The following is a 12,114-nucleotide window of genomic DNA, read 5'->3' as shown; positions in this document are numbered from 1 at the left end:
AACCGTAGGGTGACACACTTAAAGTTGGATGTTGAAATGGTAGTACTTGAATATGGAATGGAGTTCGAATATTTGTTCGGAGTCCCGGATGAGATCCCGGACATCACGAGGAGTTCCGGAATGGTCCGGAGAATAAGATTCATATATAGGAAGTCATATTCCAAGTTTGGAAATGATCCGGTGCATTTATGGCAGGTTCTAGAAGGTTCTAGAAAAGTCCGGAAGAAATGCACTATGGAAGGTGGAGTCCCGAAAGGACTCCACAAGCTTGACCAGCCAAACCCTAAAGGAGGAGTCCCAGGTGGACTCCACCTAGAGGTGGCCGGCCACCCCACCTCAAGGAAAGGTGGGAGTCCCACCTTGAGTGGGACTCCCTCCTTGAGTAGGTTTCCACACATATGGGAGGTTCTAGTGTTGGGGTCTTATTCGAAGACTTGGACTAGAACTCTTGGGGCTTCCACCTATATAATGAGGAGGAGAGGGAGGGGGGCAGCCACTCTTTGGCTCAGCCTTGGCCGCACCCCTTAGAGGGCCGGCGCCCAACCCCCCTCTCTCCCCAAACCCTAGCGGTCTCTCTCCTCCACCACATCCCGCACGCTTAAGCGAAGCTCCGCCGAAATTCTCCACCACCACCGATACCACGCCGTCGTGCTGTCGGATTCAAGAGGAGCTACTACTTCCGCTGCCCGCTGGAACGGGGAGGTGGACGTCGTCTTCATCAACAACCGAACGTGTGACCGAGTACGGAGGTGCTGCCCGTTCGTGGCGCCGGAAGCGATCGTGATCAAGATCTTCTACGCGCTGTTGCAAGCGGCAAGTGATCGTCTACCGCAGCAATAAGAGCCTACTCTTATAGGCTTTGGAATCTCTTCAAGGGTTAGTCTTGATCATCCCCTCGTTGCTACCATCTTCTAGATTGCATCTTGGCTTGGATTGCGTGTTCGCGATAGGAATTTTTTTTGTTTTCTATGCAACGTTATCCTACAGTGGTATCAGAGCCATGTCTATGCATAGATGGTTGCACGAGTAGAACACAATGGTTTTGTGGGCGTTGATGCTCTTGTTATCTTTAGTTTGAGTACTTTGCATCTTTGTGGCATAGTGGGATGAAGCGGCTCGGACTAACTTTACATGACCGCGTTCATGAGACTTGTTCCTCGTTCGACATGCAACTTGTATTGCATAAGAGGCTTTGCGGGTGTCTGTCTCTCCTACTATAGTGAAGATTCAACTTACTCTTCTATTGACAACACTAGTATCACCGTTGTGGTTCATGTTCGTAGGTAGATTAGATCTCTCTCGAAAACCCTAAACCACGTAAAATATGCAAACCAAATTAGAGACGTCTAACTTGTTTTTGCAGGGTTTGGTGATGTGATATGGCCATAATGTGATGATGAATATGTATGAGATGATCATTATTGTATTGTGGCAACCGGCAGGAGCCTTATGGTTGTCTTTAAATTTCATGTTGAGTAGTATTTCAAAGTAGTTGTAATAGTTGCTACATGAGGTGAACAACCATGAAGACGGCGCCATGAACCTTGACGCTACGCCGACGATGATGGAGATCATGCCCGTTGATGATGGAGATCATGTCCGTGCTTTGGAGATGAAGATCGAAGGCACAAAGACAAAAGGGCCATATCATATCACATATGAACTGCATGTGATGTTAATCCTTTATGCATCTTATTTTGCTTAGATCGCGACGGTAGCATTATAAGATGATCCCTCACATTAATATCAAGATAATAAAGTGTTCTCCCCTCGTATGCACCGTTGTACAGTTCGTCGTTTCGAAGCATCTCGTGATGATCGGATGTGATAGACTCAACGTTCACATACAACGGGTGTAAGCCATGTTGCACACGCGGAATACTTGGGTTTGCTTGACGAGCCTAGCATGTACAGACATGGCCTCGGGACAACGGAAACCGTAAGGTTGAACACGAGTCATATGGATGATATGATCAACATGTTGATGTTCACCATTGAAGCTACATCATCTCACGTGATGATCGGTTTTGGTGTAGTGGATTTGGATCGTGTACCACTTAACAACTATGAGGGATGTTGTATTAAGTGGGAGTTCATTAGTAATAAGATTAGAACATGAACTAATTATCATAAACATAGTCTGAGTAGTATTTTGAATTATTTTTGTAGTATTGGCATCCGTTTTCTACTATGCGCTAGTCTTGTTATTGAGATAGAAATACTGTTAAATCTGATAAGAAACTTTACGGACTGGTACCGTATTGTTAATGAATCAAGAAATGATTAAGTCCTATTGCAAACTTTTAGTAAGCCTCACATTTTTTATTCAAAGAGCTATGGTTTCAATTAGTACCTAAAGTTATCTTGTCTCCGTCAAACTTGAAGTTCAAATTTGTTTGAAAAGTAAGGAGCTGAAAATTTAGTTTTCAGAAATAATCAAGGTATGAGATATATGTGATATCTAAGACCTTATTGCAAGATAATAGAATATAATTTGGTGAGACTACATAAACTCATAAGTTTTATGGGAATGTACGAAGGTTGAAGACGCAAGGCGTCACAATCCTCCAACTATTGGGGCACTAACGATATTCGCATATCCATAAAGTTATCATCCTTAGTATGCACCGTTGCTAAGACTCGTCGTATCGAAGCATCACGTGATGATCGGGTGTGATAGATTCTACGTGTGCATACAACGGGTGCAAGCCGGATTTGCACATGCGAATACCAAGGTTAAAACTTTATGAGCCTAGCATGTACGAGACATGGTCTCCAGAAAGTCATCATGATACAATGGATAAAATTATGAGTGAAATTGTTCATCATATTACAAGGTTACTAATAGTGAAATCCGGAACACTTATCATATGATGATCAACTTCAAAGTAAGAATCTCAAGGTTATTGGTATTTGACCAACAAACCTAGAAGTTAATGATGTTGAACTGTTTTCTGAATAATGAGGAAAGCTAAAAGAGAAACTGCAAAAGATATTTTGGCAAAAAGAAAAGAAAAGACTAGAAAGTCTAGCTCAAGTGTATATAAATGATATACATGTTATGGTTGTATTCCTAGTTAAGTCACACTATGAAATTCTTGGGTATTAGTACTATATTGGTTGGTATGAAGTGTCATACAAAACAACGCAATACAAGAATACAATGGCCTAAGTGACTCGACAAGGAATATGATAGGAATGCACGTCTGGAACAAAATAAAGTGTTATTATGTTCGTCGTTGGCATTCTATCTAGCCCGTATAATTTATAATAAAGAACTTAATAATTGTTATTTTGCTCTGGTCAAATGAAAACAATGAGTTGTTCAAATTATGACATTACTCCATGTACGATGGATAAGTTATTATAAATCTTAATGATGAAACACACATACATAACACTGACGCTAAAATGCCATAAGGCAAATGATTTGAATTCCACTTATTTGTGGAACCGCCATTTAGGTCATGTTAGAAAGAAACGCATGAAGGAACTCCATGTAAATGGATTTTTGGAGTCATTTGATTTTTGAATCATTTGACGCTTGCAAATCTTTTCTAAAGAGAATGATTAAAATACCGTTCATAGGCCAAGAGTTGAACGGGCAACTAACTTAGTGGAAAAATACATGAAGATGTATATGGTTCACTGGGCATAGTTGTGTGCGGGAGATTCTTATACTTCATGAAAACTTTCAACAATGAATTGAGTATATATGTGGATATATTCAATAAGGAAGAAGTTTGAAACATTTGAATGGATTCAAATAATTTTCAGCATGAAGTGGAAATCATCGTAATAGAAAAGTCAAATATCTATGATTGGATCATGGTAGAAATCTTTGAATTACGAGTTTTAGCAAACATCTAAGAGAGTTATGAAATTGTTCTACAACTCACATTTCTTGGAGTATCATAATGATGATATAGTATCCGAGATATGTATCCAAACCTTGTTGGATTAATGATGAGATAAAATATTATGACGCCATTATATTTTTGTGGATTATGCTTTAGTGACTACCGCTTTTACACTGAAAAGAGCATCATCATGATCCGTTGAAATGACACCATACAAGTTATGGTATGGGTATAAACCCTAATAGTCTTTCTTTAAATTTTGGTCTAATAGTCAACCAAAATCGGATGAATGTCTTTATTGGTTATCCCAGAGATTTAATTGGGAATTCTTCCCACGAGACAAAGACAAAAGTGTTTGTCAATGTTTCTTATTTCCGAGAAATTGTTTCTAGTGAAGTATTTGAGTGGGAGGACAATATAATTTGATAAGGTTTATGAACACTGAGCATAATGATCGGAGTAGCGCAGCATCGGAATTGGTTTCGAAAGCGGCCACGACGATCATGGCTCTCATGACTACAAAGTGTTTTAGCCATGGAGATCGAAGTACATATTGAACCTTGTAGGTATGGTTTACTTTGTGATCAAATAAATGATTTGTGGACAAAGGATTGATTTTGAACAATGATAAACCAACTACAAAACAAAGAAGTTATGATGGGCCCTGACTCCGTTAAAATGGTCATGCGCCATGAAATCCAAGATAGATGAATACTTTATGAAAGTAAATGGATCTATAAAATTGATAGACTTGGATGAAATATCCTTAAAGAAAGATTGACTTATCGAAAAATTGTTTACGACAAAGTTCAAAGAGTTGAATACGATAAGATTAGATCTTCCGTAGCAATGCTTATAGTCTATGTGGATTATTCTAGTAATCACTACATATTTCTTTTATGAGATATGTTAGTAAGATGGCAAAATACATTACTTATCAGAAGTGTGTACTAAAGGTGTATACAAGATACAATCAAGAGTTTTTCTGATCCATGGAATACTAGATAGGTATACAAGCTTCAATTGGATGAAGTAAGTATCACGGAGTTGGAATCTTCACCAGATGAAATAGTCAAAGAGTTTTTGATTTCATCAGAGACGATGAAGAGGCTTGCATTTGCAAGAAATTAAGTGGGAGCGCTAAGACACATTTATAATACTTTATGTAGGTGACATATAGTTGGTTATAAATGATGTAATTATATACTTGATTAAAAAGGTTTCATTGAGAATTAACTTCAATGAAAGGATATGGACTGAAACAAATTTAGTGTCAAGATCTATGAAGATAGATTGAAACACATAAATAAGTTTAAGTCAAAGTACATATGATGGATATTGAAGTAGTTCAATATAGAAATATTAAGAAAATGTTCTTGTCATGTGAAGGTTTAACAAGACTTGAGTGTATCGACACTCAATGAGTAAAAACACATGAGTGATTATAGATCACGAATAATATGTACACAATCAGATATCATGTGCTATAAAGTGTTATGAGCATATACCAGAATGATTCATATGATGATCATTGGACGACAGTAAGAATATCCTTGAGTACTTTAGAAGAACTAAGGATATATATATTTTTGTATGAAGAAATGACAAACAAATCGCTGTAAGGTGTTACACCGATATTGGTTTTGTCACATATAAAATATAATTTCAATCTCAAATTAGACTAAGTGTTGTTTAAAAGGTAGCACAATGAGCTAGAAGTTGTCTATGCTAGATTTAGAAGAGTTCTAAATATTGTGACGGATTCTACAAAAGAAGGCGAGTATGTCATTATTTTGACAATGACAAAGGATGTTAAGTCAAGAGGTTCTTTGAGAACTTGGTGCGGTTCCGACGAGTCAGAACTTTGAAGCTATATTGTGTATGACAATATTAGTGACATATTTCAGACAACGGAATTAAGGTTCCACCGAGAAGATCAAACATATTTAATGCCGACTCATTTGGAAATGAGTAATGCGTTGAGACGCAAATGAATTACAAAATACATACGTTTACGAGCGTGTCGGATCCGTTGACTAAAACCTCTCCAGTGAGCAATACATGATAAAGCACCGAGAAGGCCAAGGTGTTATATCTTTACAGCTGTAAACTAGATTATTGACTCTAGTGCAAGTGGGAGATCGAAGGAGATATGCCCTAGAGGCAATAATAAAGTGGTTATTATTTATATCTTTATGTTTATGATAAATGTTTATATATCATGCTATAATTGTATTAGCAGAAACATTAGTACATGTGTGATATGTAGACAAACAAAGAGTCCCTAGTATGCCTCTTAACTAGCTTGTTGATTAATGGATGATTAGTTTCATAATCATGAACATTGGATGTTATTAATAACAAGGTTATATCATTGTATGAATGATGTAATGGACACACCCAATTAAGCGTAGCATAAGATCTCGTCATTAAGTTATTTGCTATAAGCTTTCGATACATAGTTACCTAGTCCTTATGACCATGAGATCATGTAAATCACTTATACCGGAAAGGTACTTTGATTACATCAAACGCCACTTGCGTAAATGGGTGGTTATAAAGGTGGGATTAAGTATCCGGAAAGTATGAGTTGAGGCATATGGATCAACGGTGGGATTTGTCCATCCCGATGACGGATAGATATACTCTGGGCCCTCTCGGTGGAATGTCGTCTAATGTCTTGCAAGCATATGAATAAGTTCATAAGAGACCACATACCACGGTACGAGTAAAGAGTACTTGTCGGGTGACGAGGTTGAACAAGGTATAGAGTGATACCGAAGATCAAACCTCGGACAAGTAAAATATCGCGTGACAAAGGGAATTGGTATCGTATGTGAATGGTTCATTCGATCACTAAAGTCATCATTGAATATGTGGGAGCCATTATGGATCTCCGAGGTCCCGCTATTGGTTATTGGTCGGAGTGAGTACTCAACCATGTCCGCATAGTTCACGAACCGTAGGGTGACACACTTAAAGTTGGATGTTGAAATGGTAGTACTTGAATATGGAATGGAGTTCGAATATTTGTTCGGAGTCCCGGATGAGATCCGGACATCACGAGGAGTTCCGGAATGGTCCGGAGAATAAGATTCATATATAGGAAGTCATATTCCAAGTTTGGAAATGATCCGGTGCATTTATGGCAGGTTCTAGAAGGTTCTAGAAAAGTCCGGAAGAAATGCACTATGGAAGGTGGAGTCCCGAAAGGACTCCACAAGCTTGACCAGCCAAACCCTAAAGGAGGAGTCCCGGGTGGACTCCACCTAGAGGTGGCCGGCCACCCCACCTCAAGGAAAGGTGGGAGTCCCACCTTGAGTGGGACTCCCTCCTTGAGTAGGTTTCCACACATATGGGAGGTTCTAGTGTTGGGGTCTTATTCGAAGACTTGGACTAGAACTCTTGGGGCTTCCACCTATATAATGAGGAGGAGAGGGAGGGGGGCAGCCACTCTTTGGCTCAGCCTTGGCCGCACCCCTTAGAGGGCCGGCGCCCAACCCCCCTCTCTCCCCAAACCCTAGCGGTCTCTCTCCTCCACCACATCCCGCACGCTTAAGCGAAGCTCCGCCGAAATTCTCCACCACCACCGATACCACGCCGTCGTGCTGTCGGATTCAAGAGGAGCTACTACTTCCGCTGCCCGCTGGAACGGGGAGGTGGACGTCGTCTTCATCAACAACCGAACGTGTGACCGAGTACGGAGGTGCTGCCCGTTCGTGGCGCCGGAAGCGATCGTGATCAAGATCTTCTACGCGCTTTTGCAAGCGGCAAGTGATCGTCTACCGCAGCAATAAGAGCCTACTCTTATAGGCTTTGGAATCTCTTCAAGGGTTAGTCTTGATCATCCCCTCGTTGCTACCATCTTCTAGATTGCATCTTGGCTTGGATTGCGTGTTCGCGATAGGAATTTTTTTTTTGTTTTCTATGCAACGTTATCCTACAAAACTTTCGCACCATTCTTCGTGTCCCTGTCAGCGGTGACGCGGCGGAGGAGGTTCCGGAAGACGAAGAGGAGGAAGAGGAACAGGCGCCCCGCAAGGCGGCCCCTCGACCTTCGAAGCGTCCCCGCGCCAAAGCTTCCGGCTCAGAAGCCGGAGCTAGCGGCGAGGCCTCCGCCAAGAAACCCAAGACCGTAAGGCCACCTCCACTAGACTCGAGGAAAGCGGAACGTGAACGTCTGAAGATGCTTTCAACAGCTGGCAAACGCTCGCGCCCCATCATCCCCGGCGCCCCGTAAGTTTCCGAATATGGTGCACCTCTATTTTGACGAAATTAGTTCTTATTTGATCCCTTTCACTTGTTCGCAGGAATCCGAGTTCCGCCGCCACGCGGACCACCAGCCAAGAGCCTATTACCAAATACATGAAAAAGTCTCCGGCTGTTGGTCCTACTACTCCAGTTCCACCAAGTACTTCCCACGCTGCTCCTCAGCCGTCTCCTCCTCAGGCTGATCAATCTCCCCCTCCTGCCGCAAACACTCCACCGGAAATAATTCCGGTTAGCAGCGAGAAGGTGGGCGGAGAAGATCCTAAGGCCAAAGGCCCTGCCCAAGAAGACGCAGAAGAACAAGGCCAAGGAGAGGCTGAAGTCACTTCTTCTGAGAAAACCGGAGCCGGTGCTGGCGACATCGTCGTTTTTCCGAAGAACTTTGGAGATCCGGCTGACCTCACTTCCACCCCAAGGCATATGCTACCAAGTTTTTCAACAAGTTAACCGAGGCGGAGAAATGGGAGCTTGAACAGGATTTGCTCAATGCCATGCTGAACAACGCACGGGGAAGCTCGACGCCGCGACATCGGAAATCCAGGACTTTAAGAAGGGCGTCGGCCAGTTCTTCGACAAGCTCATCTGCAAGCAAAAGGTACTCCCCAGTAGCCCCCAAGCATGTAGGCGGAAACTTAAATACTAGTTAGCGCTTACATGCTTAGACAAAAATTATTTTTGGGAAGGTTTTTTTTTTTAAGAATTGGATCAGTAGCCCCCAAGCATTATGGCGGAAAAGTTCTGGCAATAATGCTTCAAAGGAAACCACTGCTACAGGCGGAATTTTTACTCCTGCTCTGTCTATATTTTACAGGAACAGCAGGTGCTGCATTACGAGCTGCACAAGAACATTGCCCTCCAACGCCGCGTTACCCTGAGTCAGGCGGAAAATATCCGGACTCTGAAAGATGCGAATGCAGAACTGAACAAACAACTGGCGGACGCCCAAGGTTGGTTTCCGTCTTTTGTGTCATTAGTTCACATTCCAACTTTGAACTTGCTTTTGACTTATGTTATTATAGGCGCATCCTCTTCCCTTGTCACAGCCTCCTCGGAACTTGAGAACCTGCGCTCCTCGTATCAAGAGTTGGAAACGAAACTGACGGAGGCGGAACAAAACAGGGAGCAGGCCGAGAAGCAACTGGCGGAGAAAAACTCCGAGTTCATCAAGGAAAAGGGGGAATTCGTGCTGAAGAAAAATGCGACAATGCGAGACCATCAAGAGGCAGCAGAAGGAGCTCAATGGGCTCCGGAAATATATGGAGACCGCAGAACGTCATTGGGATTCACTCAATGAACAAATCCTCGGTACTTATCCGGAAGCTTTTCTAGAGGTCTAAAAAATTGCCGTGCTCAACTTGCAAGCTGATATCTGATTGTCTCTTGCAGAGCCACTTGGATACCCGGAGAAGCGCCAGAATCGCTTTCCTCGGGACGATCTCCTTATACTTGCGGGTGACGACTGCAAAGATCTCATTTCCGCCTCCCGGAAGATATGTCACAACTTATCCCTCAAGAAGAGCCGCACCTGTGGGCTGCGCAAACTTGTTAAGAAGATGGACATTCTTCCGGAGCTGGTGACGGATCTACAAGCATCATCAGCCCGAGGCGCAGCTGCAATGACCTTAACTATGTGCTTAGCACATAACCCGGAGCTTGATCTCGAGCAGGTAACCACGGGCATTCCTCCGGATGCGGATGTTAACGCGCTCCTGGATGCAGTGAGCGGTTACGACACCCGCATCGCGCGCAGGATCCGACATGATGAATTCTACGACAAGGTCATTCTTCCTGCGGACGAGCCCCTGGAAGCCGAACTTCAAAAGGAGCGCGACGCGGAGGCGCGACCTGCGGAATCTGGAACCCAATTTACCTGGACCAGCTCCAAGGACGCTCCCCAAGAGGAACCCAAGGCCAGCGCTGCAGCTTCTGAAGAGGAGGAAGAGAGTGATGAAGACGTGTCATCTCCGGCCGAAGACGCCGAGGAAAAAGATCCAGAGGGCAAGACTTCTCCGGCTAAGGGGGAGTGAAAACTTTTATTCCTGCGGGAGAAACAATGCATCATTTTGGCCCCAGCGAGGAACCGGGAGGGTTCCGCCATGGGAAGCTACGACGACACGATCGCGGTGGGGCGTGTTCTTTACGCCGGAAACCTTCCGATCGTCCCTCCGGATGAGTGCTGGATTCCGGCTAAGACTAACCCCGTCAAGCTCTCCATCGTCCCAATCGGCGGCATCCACATCTTCATTGGCGAAACCGTCGACTCCGACGGAAACGCCCTGGTAAGTAACGCTGACGCGACCGCCGTTGAGCAGGACGCAGTCGCGAAGATCCGATCTGAGTCGCAGGAACTTCCTAAGGAAGATTCCGCCTTAGATCTGAAAAAATCAAAACCCACCCAATCCGCCCCTGAGAAGGAAATAACGGTGGAAGACCAATGCAGATCCGCCTGGGTCTCCCAGGTGTTAGAGAAGCAAAGGTGTCACTTCGTGCACTTCATAGCCCATACCGCCGAAGCCGCCCCTCAAGAAGTCGGAGCTGGCCCCGCGCAGGATGAGGCGCCGGAAAACGCTGTCGCTCCGGATCAGCAGGAGGCTATCGGAGAAAGCGACGCTCCGGGTCCAGATGGTGCCGGAAACCCTGAGGAATCAATCCTCGGAAACCTAAGCCCAAATTCCGACGATGCTTCATCCATGGATACGGAAGAGTTCAACCGCAAGCTAGAAGAACTCGGAGCTGGTGAGCGATCTGACGCAGAATCCGCCCAGCCTATGCAGGTTCTTGCAACCGTGGCACCGCTGGATGGGCAGGAAACGGAAGATGAAGACTCCACCCCCGACCCAGAACCATCCAATGCAGAATCTCCGTTATCACGGGAGCGCCCGGGCAAGGCAGTTTTGTCTCCGGAAGAGATGGTCGAGCAAGCACGCATGGATTTAGTCGCGCAGTCTGACGTCCTCAACAAGCCGATAACTCCTGACAACGCCGCAGATCTGGAGGCTTTAGAAGCCACAAGGAAGGAGATGCTGGCTACTTCCAAGAAGTTCGCCAACACCGCAGCTGCAATGCTGGATGAGAGGACAGAGGCTGCAAACTTCGTGGTCCACTTTTAGAAGAAGGACCGCGAGGTCGATGAATCTCTTGCGAAGGTCAAGGAACTCAGACAGCACTGGGAGGAAAAGGTGAAGTTCGTTCAGGGGGAGGAAGATAGAATCAGGCGTGAAGCCATCCCTCCCCGCAGGATTACCTTCGCAACCCCCACAGAACAGCAGCCGCTCGCAACTCCAAAGGACAACATGAAGAAGGCTGTTGAGCTCTTGAAAAAGAAGGACGAGGAGATTGACATCAACTACGTCCGAACGCTCGTTGCTTCAGCAATGCAGCAACAGAGTAAGGCAGATACTTCGCGCAGGTTGGAATCAAATCCGGATCACTGCGTATCCACCGCGCAGAAGGACGCCCGTATCAATCGCCACCCTGATGATGAATCGCGCACCGGTTCCACGGAACGCAGGAGAGAAGCCAGAGAACATCCAAACCCGATCCCGGTTCCTTCGGACTCAACTCCGAGAGACCCAGCAAAGGGTAAGGGTCCAATGTACACTGGCAGAGACAAAAATCGTCGTCCAACACCACCACCCGGGCCTTCGCGTCCTCCGCTGCCCCCTCGTCGTCGCAGTCCCGCTGGAAACACTAGGCCCCATGGGCCAGGTGGAATTAACATCCGCGACAATATGCCACCGCCAAGGAACAGGGACCGCCCGCTGGAGTTACGCAGGAGCCGGAACCAAAACCACGAGCCCGAGCCTCGTCGGAATCAAGATCGCGAGCCTGAGCCTCGCAGAAGCCAAGGACGCGAGCCCGAACCCAGAAGAAGCCGGAACGACGAGCACGCGCCCGAGCTTCGCAGGAGCCGGAATGACGGCGGCAACCACCACCAAGAGGAGGGAAGCCACCACAGCCGGAGCCAGCCGCGGGAAGACCGCCG

This window comes from Lolium rigidum, chromosome 4, assembly GCF_022539505.1.
Source record: "Lolium rigidum isolate FL_2022 chromosome 4, APGP_CSIRO_Lrig_0.1, whole genome shotgun sequence".
NCBI classification, from domain to species: Eukaryota; Viridiplantae; Streptophyta; class Magnoliopsida; order Poales; family Poaceae; genus Lolium; species Lolium rigidum.
Note: the sequence above shows the minus strand (reverse complement) of the source record.